Genomic DNA, 22,029 nt, shown 5'->3' with positions numbered 1-22,029 from the left:
GTCACCAGGGGGTATGTTTTATGACCGCCCCACCGGTCACCAGGGGGTATGTTTTATGACCGCCCCACCGGTCACCAGGGGGTATGATTTATGACAGCCCCACCGGTCACCAGGGGTTATGTTTTATGACCTCCCCACCGTTCACCAGGGGGTATATTTTTTGACCGCCCCACCGGTCACCAGGGGGTATGATTTGTGACCGCCCCACCTGTCACCAGGGGGTATGTTTTATGACCGCCTCACCGGTTACCAGGGGATATGTTTTATGACCGCCCCACCGGTCACCCACCGGTCACCATTGGGTATGTTTTATGATCGCCCCACCGGTCACCAGGGGGTATGTTTTATGACCGCCCCACCGGTCACCAGGGGGTATGTTTCATGACCGCCCCACCGGTCACCAGGGGGTATGTTCCATGACCGCCCCACCGGTCACGAGGGGGTATGTTTTTTGACCGCCCCACCTGTCACCAGGGGGTATGTTTCATGAGCGCCCCACCGGTCACCAGAGGGTATGTTTTTTGACCGCCCGTCCGGTCACCAAGGGGTATGTTTTATGACCGCCCGTCCGGTCACCAAGGGGTATGTTTTATGACCGCCCGTCCGGTCACCAAGGGGTATGTTTTATGACCGCCCGTCCGGTCACCAAGGGGTATGTTTTATGACCGCCCGTCCGGTCACCAAGGGGTATGTTTTATGACCGCCCCACCGGTCACCAGGGGGTATGTTTTATGACCGCCCCACCGGTCACCAGGGGGTATGTTTTATGACCGCCCCACCGGTCACCAGGGGGTATGTTTTATGACCGCCGCACCGGTCACCAGGGGGTATGTTTTATGACCGCCCCACCGGTCACCAGGGGGTATGTTTTATGACCGCCCCACCGGTCATCCACCGGTCACCAGGGGGTATGTTTTATGACCTCCCCACCGGTCACCAGGGGGTATGTTTTATCACCGCCCTACCGGTCACCAGGGGGTATGTTTTATGACCGCCCCACCGGTCACCAGGGGGTATGTTTTATGACTGCCCCACCGGTCACCAGGGGGTATGTTTTATGACCGACCCCACCGGTCACCAGGGGGTATGTTTTATGACCGACCCCACCGGTCACCAGGGGGTATGTTTTATGACCGCCCCACCGGTCACCCACCGGTCACCAGGGGGTATGTTTTATGACCGCCCCACCGGTCACCAGGGGGTATGTTTTATGATCGCCCCTCCGGTCACCAGGGGGTATGTTTTATGACCGCCCCACCGGTCACCAGGGGCATGTTTTATGACTGCCCCACCGGTCACCAGGGGCATGTTTTATGACTGCCCCTCCGGTCACCAGGGGGTATGTTTTATGACCGCCCCACCGGTCACCAGGGGGTATGTTTTATGACCGCCCCACCGGTCACCAGGGGGTATGTTATATGACCACCCCACCGGTCACCCACCGGTCACCAGGGGGTATGTTTTGTGACCGCCCCACCGGTCACCAGGGGGTATGTTTTATGACCGCCCCTCCGGTCACCAGGGGGTATGTTTTATGACCGCCCCACCGGTCACCAGGGGGTATGTTTTATGACCACCCCACCGGTCACCAGGGGGTATGATTCATGACCGCCCCTCCGGTCACCAGGGGGTATGCTTTATGACCGCCCCACCGGTCACCAGGGGGTATGGTTTATGACCGCCCCACCGGTCACCCACCGGTCACAGGGGGTAAGTTTTATGACCACCCCACCGGTCACCAGGGTGTATGTTTTATGACCTCCCCACCGGTCACTAGGGGGTATGATTTATGACCGCCCCTCCGGTCACCAGGGGGTATGTTTTATGACCGCCCCACCGGTCACCAGGGGGTATGTTTTATGACCTCCCCACCGTCACTAGGGGGTATGATTTATGACCGCCCCTCCGGTCACCAGGAGGTATGTTTTATGACCGCCCCACCGGTCACCAGGGAGTATGTTTTATGACCGCCCCACCGGTCACCAGGGGGTATGCTTTATGACCGCCCCACCGGTCACCAGGGGGTATGTTTTATGACCGCCCCACCGGTCACCAGGAGGTATGTTTTATGACCGCCCCACCGGTCACCAGGGAGTATGTTTTATGACCGCCCCACCGGTCACCAGGGGGTATGCTTTATGACCGCCCCACCGGTCACCAGGGGGTATGTTTTATGACCGCCCCACCGGTCACCAGGGGGTATGTTTTATGATCGCCCCACCGGTCACCAGGGGGTATGTTTTATGACCGCCTCACCGGTTACCAGGGGATATGTTTTATGACCGCCCCACCGGTCACCAGGGAGTATGTTCCATGACCGCCCCACCGGTCACGAGGGGGTATGTTTTATGACCGCCCCACCTGTCACCAGGGGGTATGTTTCATGAGCGCCCCACCGGTCACCAGAGGGTATGTTTTATGACCGCCCGTCCGGTCACCAAGTGGTATGTTTTATGACCGCCCGTCCGGTCACCAAGGGGTATGTTTTATGACCGCCTCACCGGTTACCAGGGGATATGTTTTATAACCGCCCCACCGGTCACCCACCGGTCACCAGGGGGTATGTTTTATGACCGCCCCACCGGTCACCAGGGGGTATATTTTATGACCGCCCCACCGGTCACCAGGGAGTATGTTTTATGACCGCCCCACCGGTCACCAGGGGGTATGTTTTATGACCGCCCCACCGGTCACCAGGGGGTATGTTTTATGACCACCCCACCGGTCACCAGGGGGTATGATTTATGACCTCCCCTCCGGTCACCAGGGGGTATGTTTTATGACCGCCCCACCGGTCACCAGGGAGTATGCTTTATGACCGCCCCACCGGTCAACAAGGGGTATGGTTTATGACCACCCCACCGGTCACCAGGGGGTATGATTTATGACCGCCCCTCTGGTCACCAGGGGGTATGTTTTATGACCGCCCCACCGGTCACCAGGGAGTATGTTTTATGACCGCCCCACCGGTCACCAGGGGGTATGCTATATGACCGCCCACCGGTCACCAGGGGGTATGTTTTATGACCGCCCCACCGGTCACCAGGGGGTTTGTTTTATGACCGCCCCACCTGTCACCAGGGGGTATGATTTATGACTGCCCCTCCGGTCACCAGGGGGTATGTTTTATGACCTCACCACCTGTCACCAGGGGGTAGGTTTCATGACCGCCCCACCGGTCACCAGATGGTATGTTTTATGACCGCCCAATCGGTCATCCACCGGTCACCAGGGGGTATGTTTTATGACCGCCCCACCGGTCACCAGGGGGTATATTTTATGACCGCCCCACCGGTCACCAGGGAGTATGTTTTATGACCGCCCCACCGGTCACCAGGGGGTATGTTTTATGACTGCCCCACCGGTCACCAGGGGGTATGTTTTATGGTCGCCCCACCGGTCACCAGGGGGTATGTTTTATGACCGCCCCACCGGTCACCGGGGGGTATGATTTATGACCGCCCCACCGGTCACCAGGGGGTATGATTTATGACCTCCCCTCCGGTCACCAGGGGGTATGTTTTATGACCGCCCCACCGGTCACCAGGGAGTATGCTTTATGACCGCCCCACCGGTCACCAAGGGGTATGGTTTATGACCGCCCCACCGGTCACCCACCGGTCACAGGGGGTATGTTTTATGACCACCCCACCGGTTACCAGGGTGTATGTTTTATGACCTCCACACCGGTCACCAGGGGGTATGATTTATGACCGCCCCTCCGGTCACCAAGGGGTATGTTTTATGACCGCCCCACCGGTCACCAGGGAGTATGTTTTATGACCGCCCCACCGGTCACCAGGGGGTATGCTTTATGACCGCCCACCGGTCACCAGGGGGTATGTTTTATGACCGCCCCACCGGTCACCAGGGGGTTTGTTTTATGACCGCCCCACCTGTCACCAGGGGGTATGATTTATGACTGCCCCTCCGGTCACCAGGGGATATGTTTTATGACCGTCCCACCGGTCACCAGGGGGTATGTTTTATGACCGCCCCACCGGTCACCAAGGGGTATGTTTTATGACCGCCCCACCGGTCACCAAGGGGTATGTTTTATGACCGCCCCACCGGTCACCAGGAGGTATGTTTTATGACCGCCCCACCGGTCACCAGGGGGTATATTTTATGACCGCCCCACCGGTCACCGGGGGATATGTTTTATGACTGGCCCGCCGGTCACCAGGGGGTATGTTTTATGACCGCCCCACCGGTCACCGGGGGGTATGTCTTATGAACGCCCCACCGGTCACCAGGGGGTATGTTTTATGACCGCCACACCGGTCACCAGGGGGTATTTTTTATGACCGCCCCACCGGTCACCAGGGGGTATTTTTTATGACCGCCCCACCGGTCGCCAGGGGGTTTATTTTATGACCGCCCCACCAGTCACCATGGGGTATGTTTTATGACCGCTGCACCGGTCACCAGGGGTATGTTTTATGACCGCCCCACCGGTCATCAGGGGGTATGTTTTATGACCGCCCCACCGGTCACTAGGGGGTTTGTTTTATGACCGCCCCACCGGTCACCAGGGGTTATGTTTTATGACCGCCCCACCGGTCACCAGCGGGTATGTTTTATGACCGCCCCACCGGTCACCAGGGGGTATGATTTATGACAACCCCACCGGTCACCAGGGGGTATGTTTTATGACCGCCCCACCGGTCACCAGGGGGTATGATTTGTGACTGCCCCACCGGTCACTAGGGGGTATGTTTTATGACCGCCTCACCGGTTACCAGGGGATATGTTTTATGACCGCCCCACCGGTCACCCACCGGTCACCATTGGGTATGTTTTATGATCGCCCCACCGGTCACCAGGGGGTATGTTTCATGACCGCCCCACCGGTCACCAGGGGGTATGTTTTATGACCGCCCCACCTGTCACCAGGGGGTATGTTTCATGACCGCCCCACCGGTCACCAGGGGGTATGTTTTATGACCGCCCGTCCGGTCACCAAGGGGTATGTTTTATGACCGCCCCACCGGTCACCAGGGGGTATGTTTTATGACCGCCCCACCGGTCACCAGTGGGTATGTTTTATGACCGCCCCACCGGTCACCAGGGGGTATGTTTTATGACCACCCCACCGGTCACCAGGGGGTATGTTTTATGACCGGCCCACCTGTCACCAGGGGGTATGTTTTATGACCGCCCCACCGGTCACCAGGTGGTATGTTTTATAACTGCCCCACTGGTCACCAGGGGGTATGTTTTATGACCTCCCCACCGGTCACCAGGTTTTATGTTTTATGACCGCCCCTCCGGTCACCAGGGGGTATGTTTTATGACCGCCCCACCAGTCACCAGGGGGTATGTTTTATGACCGCCCCACCGGTCACCAGCGGGTATGTTTTATGACCGCCCCACCGGTCACCTGTGGGTATGTTTTATGACCGCCCAACCGGTCACCAGGGGGTATATTTTATGACCGCCCCACCGGTCACCAGGGGGTATATTTTATGACCGCCCCACCGGTCACTTGTGGGTATGTTTTATGACCGCCCCACCGGTTATCCACCGGTCACCAGGGGATATGTTTTATGACCGCCCCACCGGTCACCAGGGGGTATGTTTTATGACCGCCCCACCGGTCACCAGGGGGTTTGTTTTATGACCGCCCCACCGGTCACCAGGGGGTATGTTTTATGACCGCCCCACCGGTCACCAGGGGGTATGTTTTATGACCGCCCCACCGGTCACCAGGGGGTATGTTTTTTGACCGCCACACAGGTCTCCAGGGGGTATGTTTTATGACCGCCCCACCGGTCACCAGGGGGTATGTTTTATGCCTGCGCTCCGGTCACCAGGGGGTATGTTTTATGACCGCCCCACCGGTCACCAGGGGGTATGATTTATGACCGCCCCACCGGTCACCAGGGGGTATGTTTTATGACCGCCCCACCGGTCACCAGGGGGTATGTTTTATGACCGCCCCACCGGTCACCAGGGGGTATGTTTTATGACCGCCCCACCGGTCACCAGGGGGTATGTTTTATGACCGCCCCACCGGTCACCAGGGGGTATGTTTTATGACCGCCCCACCGGTCACCAGGGGGTATGTTTTATGCCTGCGCTCCGGTCACCAGGGGGTATGTTTTATGACCGCCCCACCGGTCACCAGGGGGTATGATTTATGACCGCCCCACCGGTCACCAGGGGGTATGTTTTATGACCGCCCCACCGGTCACCAAGGGGTATGTTTTATGACCACCCCACCCGTCACCAGGGGGTATGTTTTATGACCGCCCCACCGGTCACCAGGGGGTATGTTTTATGACCGCCCCACCGGTCACCAGGGGGTATGTTTTATGACCGCCCCACCGGTCACCAGGGGGTATGTTTTATGATCGCCCCACCGGTCACCAGGGGGTAGGTTTCATGACCGCCCCACCGGTCACCAGGGGGTATGTTTTATGACCGCCCCACCTGTCACCAGGGGGTATGTTTCATGACCGCCCCACCGGTCACCAGGGGGTATGTTTTATGACCGCCCGTCCGGTCACCAAGGGGTATGTTTTATGACCGCCCCACCGGTCACCAGGGGGTATGTTTTATGACCGCCCCACCGGTCACCAGTGGGTATGTTTTATGACCGCCCCACCGGTCACCAGGGGGTATGTTTTATGACCACCCCACCGGTCACCAGGGGGTATGTTTTATGACCGGCCCACCTGTCACCAGGGGGTATGTTTTATGACCGCCCCACCGGTCACCAGGTGGTATGTTTTATAACTGCCCCACTGGTCACCAGGGGGTATGTTTTATGACCTCCCCACCGGTCACCAGGTTTTATGTTTTATGACCGCCCCTCCGGTCACCAGGGGGTATGTTTTATGACCGCCCCACCAGTCACCAGGGGGTATGTTTTATGACCGCCCCACCGGTCACCAGCGGGTATGTTTTATGACCGCCCCACCGGTCACCTGTGGGTATGTTTTATGACCGCCCAACCGGTCACCAGGGGGTATATTTTATGACCGCCCCACCGGTCACCAGGGGGTATATTTTATGACCGCCCCACCGGTCACTTGTGGGTATGTTTTATGACCGCCCCACCGGTTATCCACCGGTCACCAGGGGATATGTTTTATGACCGCCCCACCGGTCACCAGGGGGTATGTTTTATGACCGCCCCACCGGTCACCAGGGGGTTTGTTTTATGACCGCCCCACCGGTCACCAGGGGGTATGTTTTATGACCGCCCCACCGGTCACCAGGGGGTATGTTTTATGACCGCCCCACCGGTCACCAGGGGGTATGTTTTTTGACCGCCACACAGGTCTCCAGGGGGTATGTTTTATGACCGCCCCACCGGTCACCAGGGGGTATGTTTTATGCCTGCGCTCCGGTCACCAGGGGGTATGTTTTATGACCGCCCCACCGGTCACCAGGGGGTATGATTTATGACCGCCCCACCGGTCACCAGGGGGTATGTTTTATGACCGCCCCACCGGTCACCAGGGGGTATGTTTTATGACCGCCCCACCGGTCACCAGGGGGTATGTTTTATGACCGCCCCACCGGTCACCAGGGGGTATGTTTTATGACCGCCCCACCGGTCACCAGGGGGTATGTTTTATGACCGCCCCACCGGTCACCAGGGGGTATGTTTTATGCCTGCGCTCCGGTCACCAGGGGGTATGTTTTATGACCGCCCCACCGGTCACCAGGGGGTATGATTTATGACCGCCCCACCGGTCACCAGGGGGTATGTTTTATGACCGCCCCACCGGTCACCAAGGGGTATGTTTTATGACCACCCCACCCGTCACCAGGGGGTATGTTTTATGACCGCCCCACCGGTCACCAGGGGGTATGTTTTATGACCGCCCCACCGGTCACCAGGGGGTATGTTTTATGACCGCCCCACCGGTCACCAGGGGGTATGTTTTATGATCGCCCCACCGGTCACCAGGGGGTAGGTTTCATGACCGCCCCACCGGTCACCAGAGGGTATGTTTTATGACCGCCCCACCGGTCACCAGGGGGTATTTTTTATGACCGCCCCACCGGTCACCAAGGGGTATGTTTTATGACCGCCCCACCGGTCACCAGGGGGTATGTTTTATGACCGCCCCACCGGTCACCAGGGGGTATGTTTTATGACCGCCCCACCGGTCACCAGGGGGTATGTTTTATGACCGCCACACAGGTCACCAGGGGGTATGTTTTATGACCGGCCCACCGGTCACCAGGGGGTATGTTTTATGACCTCCCCACCGGTCACCCACCGGTCACCAGGGGGTATGTTTTATGACCGCCCCACCGGTCACCAGGGGGTATGTTTTATGACCGCCCCACCGGTCACCAGGGGGTATGTTTTATGACCGCCCCACCGGTCACCAGGGGGTATGTTTTATGACCGCCCCACCGGTCACCAGGGGGTATGTTTTATGACCGCCCCACAGGTCACCAGGGGGTATGTTTTATGACCGGCCCACCGGTCACCAGGGGGTATGTTTTATGACCTCCCCACCGGTCACCCACCGGTCACCAGGGGGTATGTTTTATGACCGCCCCACCGGTCACCAGGGGGTATGTTTTATGACCGCCCCACCGGTCACCAGCGGGTATGTTTTATGACCGCCCCACCGGTCACCAGTGGGTATGATTTATGACCGCCCCTCCGGTCACCAGGGGGTATGTTTTATGACCGCCCCACCGGCCACCAGGGAGTATGTTTTATGATCGCCCCACCGGTCACCAGGGGGTATGTTTTATGATCGCCCCACCGGTCACCAGGGGCATGTTTTATGACTGCCCCACCGGTCACCAGGGGGTATGTTTTATGACCGGCCCACCGGTCACCCACCTGTCACCAGGGGGTATGTTTTATGACCGTCCCACCGGTCACCAGGTGGTATGTTTTATAACTGCCCCACTGGTCACCAGGGGGTATGTTTTATGACCGCCCCACCGGTCACCAGGTTTTATGTTTTATGACCGCCCCTCAGGTCACCAGGGGGTATGTTTTATGACCGCCCCACCGGTCACCAGGGGGTATGTTTTATGACCGCCCCACCGGTCACCAGCGGGTATGTTTTATGACCACCCCACCGGTCACCAGGGGGTATGTTTTATGACCGCCCCACCGGTCACCTGTGGGTATGTTTTATGACCGCCCCTCAGGTCACCAGGGGGTATGTTTTATGACCGCCCCACCGGTCACCAGAGGGTATGTTTTATGACCGCCCCACCGGTCATCCACCGGTCACCAGGGGATATGTTTTATGACCGCCCCACCGGTCACCAGGGGGTATGTTTTATGACCGCCCCACCGGTCACCAGGGGGTATGTTTTATGACCGCCCCACCGGTCACCAGGGGGTATGTTTTATGACCGCCCCACCGGTCACCAGGGGGTATGTTTTATGACCGCCCCACCGGTCACCAGGGGGTATGTTTTATGACCGCCACACAGGTCACCAGGGGGTATGTTTTATGACCGCCCCACCGGTCACCAGGGGGTATGTTTTATGCCTGCGCTTCGGTCACCAGGGTGTATGTTTTATGACCGCCCCACCGGTCACCAGGGGGTATGATTTATGACCGCCCCACCGGTCACCAGGGGGTATGTTTTATGACCGCCCCACCGGTCACCAGGGGGTATGTTTTATGACCGCCCCACCGGTCACCAGGGGGTATGTTTTATGACTGCCCCACCGGTCACCAAGGGGGTATGTTTTATGACCGCCCCACCGGTCACCCGCGGGTATGTTTTATGACCGCCCCACCGGTCACCAGGGGGTATGTTTTATGACCGCCCCACCGGTCACCAGGGGGTATGTTTTATGACCGCCCCACCGGTCACCAGGGGGTATGTTTTATGACTGCCCCACCGGTCACCAGTGGGTATGTTTTATGCCTGCGCTCCGTTCACCAGGGGGTATGTTTTATGACCGCCCCACCGGTCACCAGGGGGTATGATTTATGACCGCCACTCCGGTCACCAGGGGGTATGTTTTATGACCGCCCCACCGGTCACCAGGGGGTATGTTTTATGACCGCCCCACCGGTCACCAGGGGGTATGTTTTATGACCGCCCCACCGGTCACCAGGGGGTATGTTTTATGATCGCCCCACCGGTCACCAGGGGGTATGTTTTATGACCTCCCCACCTGTCACCAGGGGGTAGGTTTCATGACCGCCCCACCGGTCACCAGGGGGTAGGTTTCATGACCGCCCCACCGGTCACCAGGGGGTATGTTTTATGACCGCCCCACCGGTCACCCAGGGGTATGTTTTATGACCGCCCCACCGGTCACCAGGGGGTATGTTTTATGACCGCCCCACCGGTCACCAGGGGGTATGTTTTATGACCGCCCCACCGGTCACCAGGGGGTATGTTTTATGACCGCCACACAGGTCACCAGGGGGTATGTTTTATGACCACCCCACCGGTCACCAGGGGGTATGTTTTATGACCACCCCACCGGTCACCCACCGGTCACCAGGGGGTATGTTTTATGACCGCCCCACCGGTCACCAGGGGGTATGTTTTATGACCGCCCCACCGGTCACCAGGGGGTATGTTTTATGACCGCCCCACCGGTCATCCACCGGTCACCAGGGGGTATGTTTTATGACCGCCCCACCGGTCACCAAGGGGTATGTTTTATGACCGCCCCACCGGTCACCAGGGGGTATGTTTTATGACCGCCCGTCCGGTCACCAAGGGGTATGTTTTATGACCGCCCCACCGGTCACCAGGGGATATGTTTTATGACCGCCCCACCGGTCACCAGTGGGTATGTTTTATGACCGCCCCACCGGTCACCAGGGGGTATGTTTTATGACCACCCCACCGGTCACCAGGGGGTATGTTTTATGACCGGCCCACCGGTCACCCACCTGTCACCAGGGGGTATGTTTTATGACCGCCCCACCGGTCACCAGGTGGTATGTTTTATAACTGCCCCACTGGTCACCAGGGGGTATGTTTTATGACCGCCCCACCGGTCACCAGGTTTTATGTTTTATGACCGCCCCTCCGGTCACCAGGGGGTATGTTTTTTGACCGCTCCACCAGTCACCAGGGGGTATGTTTTATGACCGCCCCACCGGTCACCAGCGGGTATGTTTTATGACCACCCCACCGGTCACCAGGGGGTATATTTTATGACCGCCCCACCGTTCACCTGTGGGTATGTTTTATGACCGCCCCACCGGTCATCCACCGGTCACCAGGGGATATGTTTTATGACCGCCCCACCGGTCACCAGGGGGTATGTTTTATGACCGCCACACAGGTCTCCAGGTGGTATGTTTTATGACCGCCCCACCGGTCACCAGGGGGTATGTTTTATGCCTGCGCTCCGGTCACCAGGGGGTATGTTTTATGACCGCCCCACCGGTCACCAGGGGGTATGTTTTATGACCGCCCCACCGGTCACCAGGGGGTATGTTTTATGACTGCCCCACCGGTCACCAGGGGGTATGTTTTATGACCGCCCCACCGGTCACCAGGGGGTATGTTTTATGACCGCCCCACCGGTCACCAGGGGGTATGTTTTATGACCGCCCCACCGGTCACCAGGGGGTATGTTTTATGACCGCCCCACCGGTCACCAGGGGGTATGTTTTATGCCTGCGCTCCGGTCACCAGGGGGTATGTTTTATGACCGCCCCATCGGTCACCAGGGGGTATGATTTATGACCGCCCCACCGGTCACCAGGGGGTATGTTTTATGACCGCCCCACCGGTCACCAGGGGGTATGTTTTATGACCGCCCCACCGGTCACCAGGGGGTATGTTTTATGACCGCCCCACCGGTCGCAAGGGGGTATGTTTTATGACCGCCCCACCGGTCACCAGGGGGTATGTTTTATGACCGCCCCACCGGTCACCAGGGGGTATGTTTTATGATCGCCCCACCGGTCACCAGGGGGTATGTTTTATGACCTCCCCACCTGTCACCAGGGGGTAGGTTTCATGACCGCCCCACCGGTCACCAGAGGGTATGTTTTATGACCGCCCCACCGGTCACCAGGGGGTATGTTTTATGACCGCCCCACCGGTCACCAAGGGGTATGTTTTATGACCGCCCCACCGGTCACCAGGGGTTATGTTTTATGACCGCCCCACCGGTCACCCACCTGTCACCAGGGGTATGTTTTATGACCGCCCCACCAGTCACCAGGTGGTATGTTTTATAACTGCCCCACTGGTCACCAGGGGGTATGTTTTATGACCGCCCCACCGGTCACCAGGTTTTATGTTTTATGACCGCCCCTCCGGTCACCAGGGGGTATGTTTTATGACCGCTCCACCAGTCACCAGGGGGTATGTTTTATGACCGCCCTACCGGTCACCAGCGGGTATGTTTTATGACCACCCCACCGGTCACCAGGGGGTATATTTTATGACCGCCCCACCGGTCACCTGTGGGTATGTTTTATGACCGCCCCACCGGTCATCCACCGGTCACCAGGGGATATGTTTTATGACCGCCCCACCGGTCACCCGCGGGTATGTTTTATGACCGCCCCACCGGTCACCAGGGGGTATGTTTTATGACCGCCCCACCGGTCACCAGGGGGTATGTTTTATGACCGCCCCACCGGTCACCAGGGGGTATGTTTTATGACCGCCCCACCGGTCACCAGGGGGTATGTTTTATGCCTGCGCTCCGGTCACCAGGGGGTATGTTTTATGACCGCCCCACCGGTCACCAGGGGGTATGATTTATGACCGCCACTCCGGTCACCAGGGGGTATGTTTTATGACCGCCCCACCGGTCACCAGGGGGTATGTTTTATGACCGCCCCACCGGTCACCAGTGGGTATGTTTTATGACCGCCCCACCGGTCACCAGGGGGTATGTTTTATGATCGCCCCACCGGTCACCAGGGGGTATGTTTTATGACCTCCCCACCTGTCACCAGGGGGTAGGTTTCATGACCGCCCCACCGGTCACCAGGGGGTAGGTTTCATGACCGCCCCACCGGTCACCAGGGGGTATGTTTTATGACCGCCCCACCGGTCACCAGGGGGTATGTTTTATGACCGCCCCACCGGTCACCAGGGGGTATGTTTTATGACCGCCCCACCGGTCACCAGGGGGTATGTTTTATGACCGCCCCACCGGTCACCAGGGGGTATGTTTTATGACCGCCACACAGGTCACCAGGGGGTATGTTTTATGACCACCCCACCGGTCACCAGGGGGTATGTTTTATGACCACCCCACCGGTCACCCACCGGTCACCAGGGGGTATGTTTTATGACCGCCCCACCGGTCACCAGGGGGTATGTTTTATGACCGCCCCACCGGTCACCAGGGGGTATGTTTTATGACCGCCCCACCGGTCATCCACCGGTCACCAGGGGGTATGTTTTATGACCGCCCCACCGGTCACCAAGGGGTATGTTTTATGACCGCCCCACCGGTCACCAGGGGGTATGTTTTATGACCGCCCCACCGGTCACCAGGGGGTATGTTTTATGACCGCCCCACCGGTCACCAGGCGGTATGTTTTATGACCGCCCCACCGGTCACCAGGGGGTATGTTTTATGCCTGCGCTCCGGTCACCAAGGGGTATGTTTTATGACCGCCCCACCGGTCATCAGGGAGTATGATTTATGACCGCCACTCCGTTCATCAGGGGGTTACGTTTTATGACCGGTCACCAGGGAGTATGTTTTATGATCGCCTCACCGGTCACCAGGGGGTATGTTTTATGACCGCCCCACCGGTCACCAGGTGGTATGTTTTATGACCGCCCCACCGGTCACCAGGGGGTATGTTTTATGACCTCCCCACCTGTCCCCAGGGGGTAGGTTTCATGACCGCCCCACCGGTCACCAGGGGGTATGTTTTATGACCGCCACACAGGTCACCAGGGGTTATGTTTTATGACCGCCCCACCGGTCACCAGGGGGTATGTTTTATGACCACCCCACCGGTCACCCACCGGTCACCAGGGGGTATGTTTTATGACCGCCCCACCGGTCACCAGGGGGTATGTTTTATGACCGCCCCACCGGTCACCAGGGGGTATGTTTTATGACCGCCCCACCGGTCATCCACCGGTCACCAGGGGGTATGTTTTATGACCGCCCCACCGGTCACCCACCGGTCACCAGGGGGTATGTTTTATGACCGCCCCACCGGTCACCAGGGGGTATGTTTTATGACCGCCCCACCGGTCACCAGGGGGTATGTTTTATGACCGCCCCACCGGTCACCAGGGGGTATGTTTTATGACCGCCCCACCGGTCACCAGGGGGTAGGTTTCATGACCGCCCCACCGGTCACCAGAGGGTATGTTTTATGACCGCCTCTCCGGTCAACGGGGTATGTTTCATGCCTGCGCTCCGGTCACCAGGGGGTATGTTTTATGATCGCCCCACCGGTCACCAGGGGGTATGTTTTATGACCGCCACTCCGGTCACCAGGGAGTATGTTTTATGATCGCCCCATGGGTCACCAGGGGGTATGTTTTATGACCGCCCCACGGGTCACCAGGGGGTATGTTTTATGACCGCCCCACCGGTCACCAGGGGGTATGTTTTATGACCGCCCCACCGGTCACCAGGGGGTATGTTTTATGACCGCCCCACCGGTCACCAGGGGGTAGGTTTTATGACCGCCCCACCGGTCACCAGAGGGTATGTTTTATGACCGCCTCTCCGGTCAACGGGGTATGTTTCATGCCTGCGCTCCGGTCACCAGGGGGTATGTTTTATGATCGCCCCACCGGTCACCAGGGGGTATGTTTTATGACCGCCACTCCGGTCACCAGGGAGTATGTTTTATGATCGCCCCATGGGTCACCAGGGGGTATGTTTTATGACCGCCCCACGGGTCACCAGGGGGTATGTTTTATGACCGCCCCACGGGTCACCAGGGGGTATGTTTTATGACCGCCCCACGGGTCACCAGGGGGTATGTTTTATGACCGCCCCACCGGTCACCAGGGGGTATGTTTTATGACCGCCCCACCGGTCACCAGGGGGTATGTTTTATGACCGCCCCACCGGTCACCAGTGGGTATGTTTTATGACCGCCCCACCGGTCACCAGGGGGTATGTTTTATGACCGCCCCACCGGTCACCAGGGGGTATGTTTTATGACCGCCCCACCGGTCACCAAGGGGTATGTTTTATGACCGCCCCACCTGTCACCAGGTGGTATGTGTCGTGACCGCCCCACCGGTCACCAGGGGGTATGTTTTATGACCGCCCCACCGGTCACCAGGGGGTATGTTTTATGACCGCCCCACCGGTCACCAGGGGGTATGTTTTATGACCGCCCCACCGGTCACTAGGGGGTATGTTTTATGACCGCCCCACCGGTCACCAGGGGGTATGTTTTATGCCTGCGCTCCGGTCACCAAGGGGTATGTTTTATGACCGCCCCACCGGTCATCAGTGAGTATGATTTATGACCGCCACTCCGTTCATCAGGGGGTATGTTTTATGACCGCCCCACCGGTCCCCAGGGGGTATGTTTTATGACCGCCCCACCGGTCCCCAGGGGGTATGTTTTATGACCGCCCCACCGGTCCCCAGGGGGTATGTTTTATGACCGCCCCACCGGTCACCAGGGGGTATGTTATGACCGCCCCACCGGTCACCAGGGGGTATGTTTTATGACCGCCCCACCGATCATTACGGGGTATGTTTTATGACCGCCCCACCGGTCACCAAGGGGTATGTTTTATGACCGCCCCACCGGTCACCAGTGGGTATGTTTTATGACCGCCCCACCGGTCACCAGGGGGTATGTTTTATGACCGCCCCACCGGTCATCAGGGAGTATGATTTATGACCGCCACTCCGTTCATCAGGGGGTATGTTCTATGACCGCCCCACCGGTCACCAGGGGGTAGGTTTCATGACCGCCCCACCGGTCACCAGAGGGTATGTTTTATGACCGCCTCTCTGGTCACCAGGGGGTATGTTTTATGCCTGCGCTCCGGTCACCAGGGGGTATGTTTTATGACCGCCTCTCCGGTCACCAGGGGGTATGTTTTATGCCTGCGCTCCGGTCACCAGGGGGTATGTTTTATGACCGCCTCTCCGGTCACCAGGGGGTATGTTTTATGCCTGCGCTCCGGTCACCAGGGGGTATGTTTTATGACCGCCCCACCGGTCACCAGGGGGTATGTTTTATGACCGCCACTCCGGTCACCAGGGAGTATGTTTTATGACCGCCCCACGGGTCACCAGGGGGTATGTTTTATGACCGCCCCACGGGTCACCAGGGGGTATGTTTTATGACCGCCCCACGGGTCACCAGGGGGTATGTTTTATGACCGCCCCACCGGTCACCAGGGGGTATGTTTTATGACCGCCCCTCCGGTCACCAGTGGGTATGTTTTATGACCGCCCCACCGGTCACCAGGGGGTATGTTTTATGACCGCCCCTCCGGTCACCAGTGGGTATGTTTTATGACCGCCCCACCGGTCACCAGGGGGTATGTTTTATGACCGCCCCACCGGTCACCAGGGGGTATGTTTTATGACCGCCCCACCGGTCACCAGGGGGTATGTTTTATGACCGCCCCACCGGTCACCAAGGGGTATGTTTTATGACCGCCCCACCTGTCACCAGGTGGTATGTGTCGTGACCGTCCCACCGGTCACCAGGGGGTATGTTTTGTGACCGCCACACCGGTCACCAGGGGGAATGTTTTATGACCGCCCCACCGGTCACGAGGGGGTATGTTTTATGACCGCCCCACCGGTCACGAGGGGGTATGTTTTATGACCGCCCCACCGGTCACCAGGGGGTATGTTTTATGACCGCCCCACCGGTCACCAGGGGGTATGTTTTATGACCGCCCCACCGGTCACCAGGGGGTATGTTTTATGACCGCCCCACCGGTCACCAGGGGGTATGTTTTATGACCGCCCCACCGGTCACCAGGGGGTATGTTTTATGACCTCCCCACCGGTCACCAGGGGGTATGTTTTATGACCGCCCCACCGGTCACCAGGGGGTATGTTTTATGACCGCCCCACCAGTCACCAGGGGGTATGTTTTATGACCGCCCCACCGGTCACGAGGGGGTATGTTTTATGACCGCCCCACCGGTCACCAGGGGGTATGTTTTATGCCTGCGCTCCGGTCACCAGGGGGTATGTTTTATGACCGCCCCACCGGTCATCCACCGGTCACCAGGGGGTATGTTTTATGACCGCCCCACTGGTCACCAAGGGGTATGTTTTATGACCGCCCCACCGGTCCCCAGGGGGTATGTTTTATGACCGCCCCACCGGTCCCCAGGGGGTATGTTTTATGACCGCCCCACCGGTCACCAGGGGGTATGTTATGACCGCCCCACCGGTCACCAGGGGGTATGTTTTATGACCGCCCCACCGGTCACCCACCGGTCACCAGGGGGTATGTTTTATGACCGCCCCACCGATCATTACGGGGTATGTTTTATGACCGCCCAACCGGTCACCAGGGGGTATGTTTTATGACCGCCCCACCGGTCACCAGTGGGTATGTTTTATGACCTCCCCACCGATCACCAGGGGGTATGTTTTATGACCTCCCCACCGGTCACCAGGGGGTATGTTTTATGACCGCCCCACCAGTCACCAGGGGGTATGTTTTATGACCGCCCCACCGGTCACCAGGGGGTATGCTTTATGACCGCCCCACCGGTCACCAGGGGGTATGTTTTATGACCGCCCCACCGATCATTACGGGGTATTTTTTATGACCGCCCCACCGGTCACCAGGGGGTATGTTTTATGACCGCCCCACCGGTCACCAGTGGGTATGTTTTATGACCGCCCCACCGGTCACCAGGGGGTATGTTTTATGACCGCCCCATCGGTCACCAGGGGGTATGTTTTATGACCGCCCCATCGGTCACCAGGTGTTATGTTTTATGACCGCCCTACCGGTCACCAGGGGGTGTGTTTTATGACCGCCCCACCGGTCACCAGGAGGTATGTTTTATGACCGCGCCACCGGTCACCAGGGGGTATGTTTTATGACCGCTCCACCGGTCACCAGGGGGTATGTTTTATGACCGCCCCACCGGTCACCAGGGGGTATGTTTTATGACCGCCCCACCGGTCACCAGGGGGTATGTTTTATGACCGCCCCACCGGTCACCAGGGGGTATGTTTATGACCGCCCCACCGGTCACCAGGGAGTATATTTTATGACCGCCGCACCGGTCACCAGGGGGTATGTTTTATGACCGCCGCACCGGTCACCAGGGGGTATATTTTATGACCGCCCCACCGGTCACCATGGGGTATGTTTTATGACCGCCCCACCGGTCACCCACCGGTCACCAGGGGGTATGTTTTATGACCGCCCCACCGGTCACCAGGGGGTATATTTTATGACCGCCCCACCGGTCACCAGGGGGTATATTTTATGACCGCCCCACCGGTCACCAGGGGGTATGTTTTATGACCGCCCCATCGGTCACCAGGGGGTTTGTTTTATGACCGCCCCACCGGTCACCAGGGGGTATGTTCTATGACCGCCCCACCGGTCACCAGGGGGTATGTTTTATGACCGACCCACCGGTCACCAGGGGGTATGTTTTATGACCGCCCCTCCGGTCACCAGGCGGTATGTTTTATGACGGCCCCACCGGTCACCAGGGGGTATGTTTTATGACCGCCCCACCGGTCACCAGGGGGTATGTTTTATGACCGCCCCACCGGTCACCAGGGGGTATGTTTTATGACCGCCCCACCGGTCACCAGGGGGTATGTTTTATGACCGCCCCACCGGTCACCAGGGGGTATGTTTTATGACCGCCCCTCCGGTCACCAGTGGGTATGTTTTATGACCGCCCCACCGGTCACCAGTGGGTATGTTTTATGACCGCCCCACCGGTCACCAGGGGGTATGTTTTATGACCGCCCCACCGGTCACCAGGGGGTATGTTTTATGACCGCCCCACCGGTCACCAGGGGGTATGTTTTATGACCGCCCCACCGGTCACCAGGGGGTATGTTTTATGACCGCCCCACCGGTCACCAGGGGGTATGTTTTATGACCGCCCCACCGGTCACCAGGGGGTATGTTTTATGACCGCCCCACCGATCACCAGGGGGTATGTTTTATGACCGCCCCACCAGTCACCAGGGGGTATGTTTTATGACCGCCCCACCGGTCACCAGGGGGTATGTTTTATGACCGCCCCACCGGTCACCCACGGGTCACCAGGGGTATGTTTTATGACCGCCCCACCGGTCACCAGGGGGTATGTTTTATGACAGCCCCACCGGTCACCCACCGGTCACCAGGGGGTATGTTTTATGACCGCCCCACCGGTCACCAGGGGGTATATTTTATGACCGCCCCACCGGTCACCAGGGGGTATGTTTTATGACCGCCCCATCGGTCACCAGGGGGTTTGTTTGATGACCGCCCCACCGGTCACCAGGGGGTATGTTTTATGGTCACCAGGGGTTATGTTTTATGACCGCCCCACCGGTCACCAGGGGGTATGTTTTATGACCGCCCCACCGGTCACCAGGGGGTATGTTTTATGACCGCCCCACCGGTCACCAGGTGGTATGTTTTATGACCGCCCCACCGGTCACCAGGGGGTATGTTTTATGACCGCCCCACCGGTCACCAGGGGGTATGTTTTATGACCGCCCCACCGGTCACCAGGGGGTATGTTTTATGACCGCCCCACCGGTCACCAGGGGGTATGTTTTATGACCGCCCCACCGGTCACCAGGGGGTATGTTTTATGACCGCCCCACCGGTCACCAGGGGGTATGTTTCATGACCGCCCCACCGGTCACCAGGGGGTATGTTTCATGACCGCCCCACCGGTCACCAGGGGGTATGTTTTATGACCGCCCCTCCGGTCGCCAGTGGGTATGTTTTATGACCGCCCCACCGGTCACCAGTGGGTATGTTTTATGACCGCCCCACCGGTCACCAGGGGGTATGTTTTATGACCGCCCCACCGGTCACCAGGGGGTATGTTTTATGACCGCCCCACCGGTCACCAGGGGGTATGTTTTATGACCACCCCACCGGTCTCCAGGGGGTATGTTGTATGACCGCCCCACCGGTCACCAGGGGGTATGTTTTATGACCGCCCCACCGGTCACCAGGGGGTATGTTTTATGACAGCCCCTCCGGTCACCAGTGGGTAAGTTTTATGACCGCCCCACCGGTCACCAGGGGGTATGTTTTATGAACGCCCCACCGGTCACCAGGGGGTATGTTATGACCGCCCCACCGGTCACCAGGGGGTATGTTTTATGACCGCCCCACCGGTCACCAGGAAGTATGTTTTATGACCGCCCCACCGGTCACCAGGGGGTATGTTTTAGGACCGCCCCACCGGTCACCAGGGGGTATGTTTTAGGACCGCCCCACCGGTCACCAGGGGGTATGTTTTAGGACCGCCCCACCGGTCACCAGGGGGTATGTTTTATGACAGCCCCTCCGGTCACCAGTGGGTATGTTTTATGACCGCCCCACCGGTCACCAGTGGGTATGTTTTATGACCGCCCCACCGGTCACCAGGGGGTATGTTTTATGACCGCCCCACCGGTCACCAGGGGGTATGTTTTATGACCGCCCCACCGGTCACCAGGGGGTATGTTTTATGACCGCCCCACCGGTCACCATGGGGTATGTTTTATGACCGCCCCACCGGTCACCATGGGGTATGTTTTATGACCGCCCCACCGGTCACCAGGGGTATGTTTTATGACCGCCCCACCGGTCACCAGGGGGTATGTTTTATGACCGCCCCACCGGTCACCAGGGGTTATGTTTTATGACCGCCCCACCTGTCACCAGGGGGTGTGTTTTATGACCGCCCCAACGATCACCAGGGGGTATGTTTTATGACCGCCCCACCGGTCACCAGGGGGTATGTATTATGACCGCCCCACCGGTCACCAGGGGGTATGTATTATGACCGCCCCACCGGTTACCAGGGGGTATGTTTTATGACCGCCCCACCGGTCACCAGGGGGTATGTTTTATGACCGCCCCACCGGTCACCAGGGGGTATGTTTTATAACCGCCCCACCGGTCACCAGGGGGTATGTTTTATGACCGCCCAACCGGTCACCAGGGGGTATGTTTTATGACCGCCCCACCGGTCACCAGGGGGTATGTTTTATGACTGCCCCACCGGTCACCAGGGGGTATGTTTTATGACCGCCCCACCGGTCACCCACCGGTCACCAGGGGGTATGTTTTATGACCGCCCCACCGGTCATTACGGGGTATGTTTTATGACCGCCCCACTGGTCACCAGTGGGTATGTTTTATGACCGCCCCACCAGTCACCAGGGGGTATGTTTTATGACCGCCCCACCGGTCACCAGGGGGTATGTTTTAGGACCGCCCCAACGATCACCAGGGGGTATGTTTTATGACCGCCCCACCGGTCACCAGGGGGTATGTATTATGACCGCCCCACCGGTCACCAGGGGGTATGTATTATGACCGCCCCACCGGTTACCAGGGGGTATGTTTTATGACCGCCCCACCGGTCACCAGGGGGTATGTTTTATGACCGCCCCACCGGTCACCAGGGGGTATGTTTTATGACAGCCCCTCCGGTCACCAGTGGGTATGTTTTATGACCGCCCCACCGGTCACCAGGGGGTATGTTTTATGAACGCCCCACCGGTCACCAGGGGGTATGTTATGACCGCCCCACCGGTCACCAGGGGGTATGTTTTATGACCGCCCCACCGGTCACCCACCGGTCACCAGGGGGTATGTTTTATGACTGCCCCACCGGTCATTATGGGGTATGTTTTATGACCGCCCCACCGGTCACCAGGGGGTATGTTTTATGACCGCCCCACCGGTCACCAGGAGGTATGTTTTATGACCGCCCCACCGGTCACCAGGAGGTATGTTTTATGACCGCCCCACCGGTCACCAGGAGGTATGTTTTATGACCGCCCCACCGGTCACCAGGAGGTATGTTTTATGACCGCCCCACCGGTCACCAGGGGGTATGTTTTATGACAGCCCCACCGGTCACCAGGGGGTATGTTTTATGACAGCCCCCTCCGGTCACCAGAGGGTATGTTTTATG

Source organism: Phyllobates terribilis, unplaced genomic scaffold (genome assembly GCF_046119375.1).
Source record: "Phyllobates terribilis strain yellow unplaced genomic scaffold, ASM4611937v1 Scaffold_10__3_contigs__length_209671492, whole genome shotgun sequence".
Taxonomy (NCBI): domain Eukaryota; kingdom Metazoa; phylum Chordata; class Amphibia; order Anura; family Dendrobatidae; genus Phyllobates; species Phyllobates terribilis.
This window is presented reverse-complemented; position numbering follows the sequence as displayed.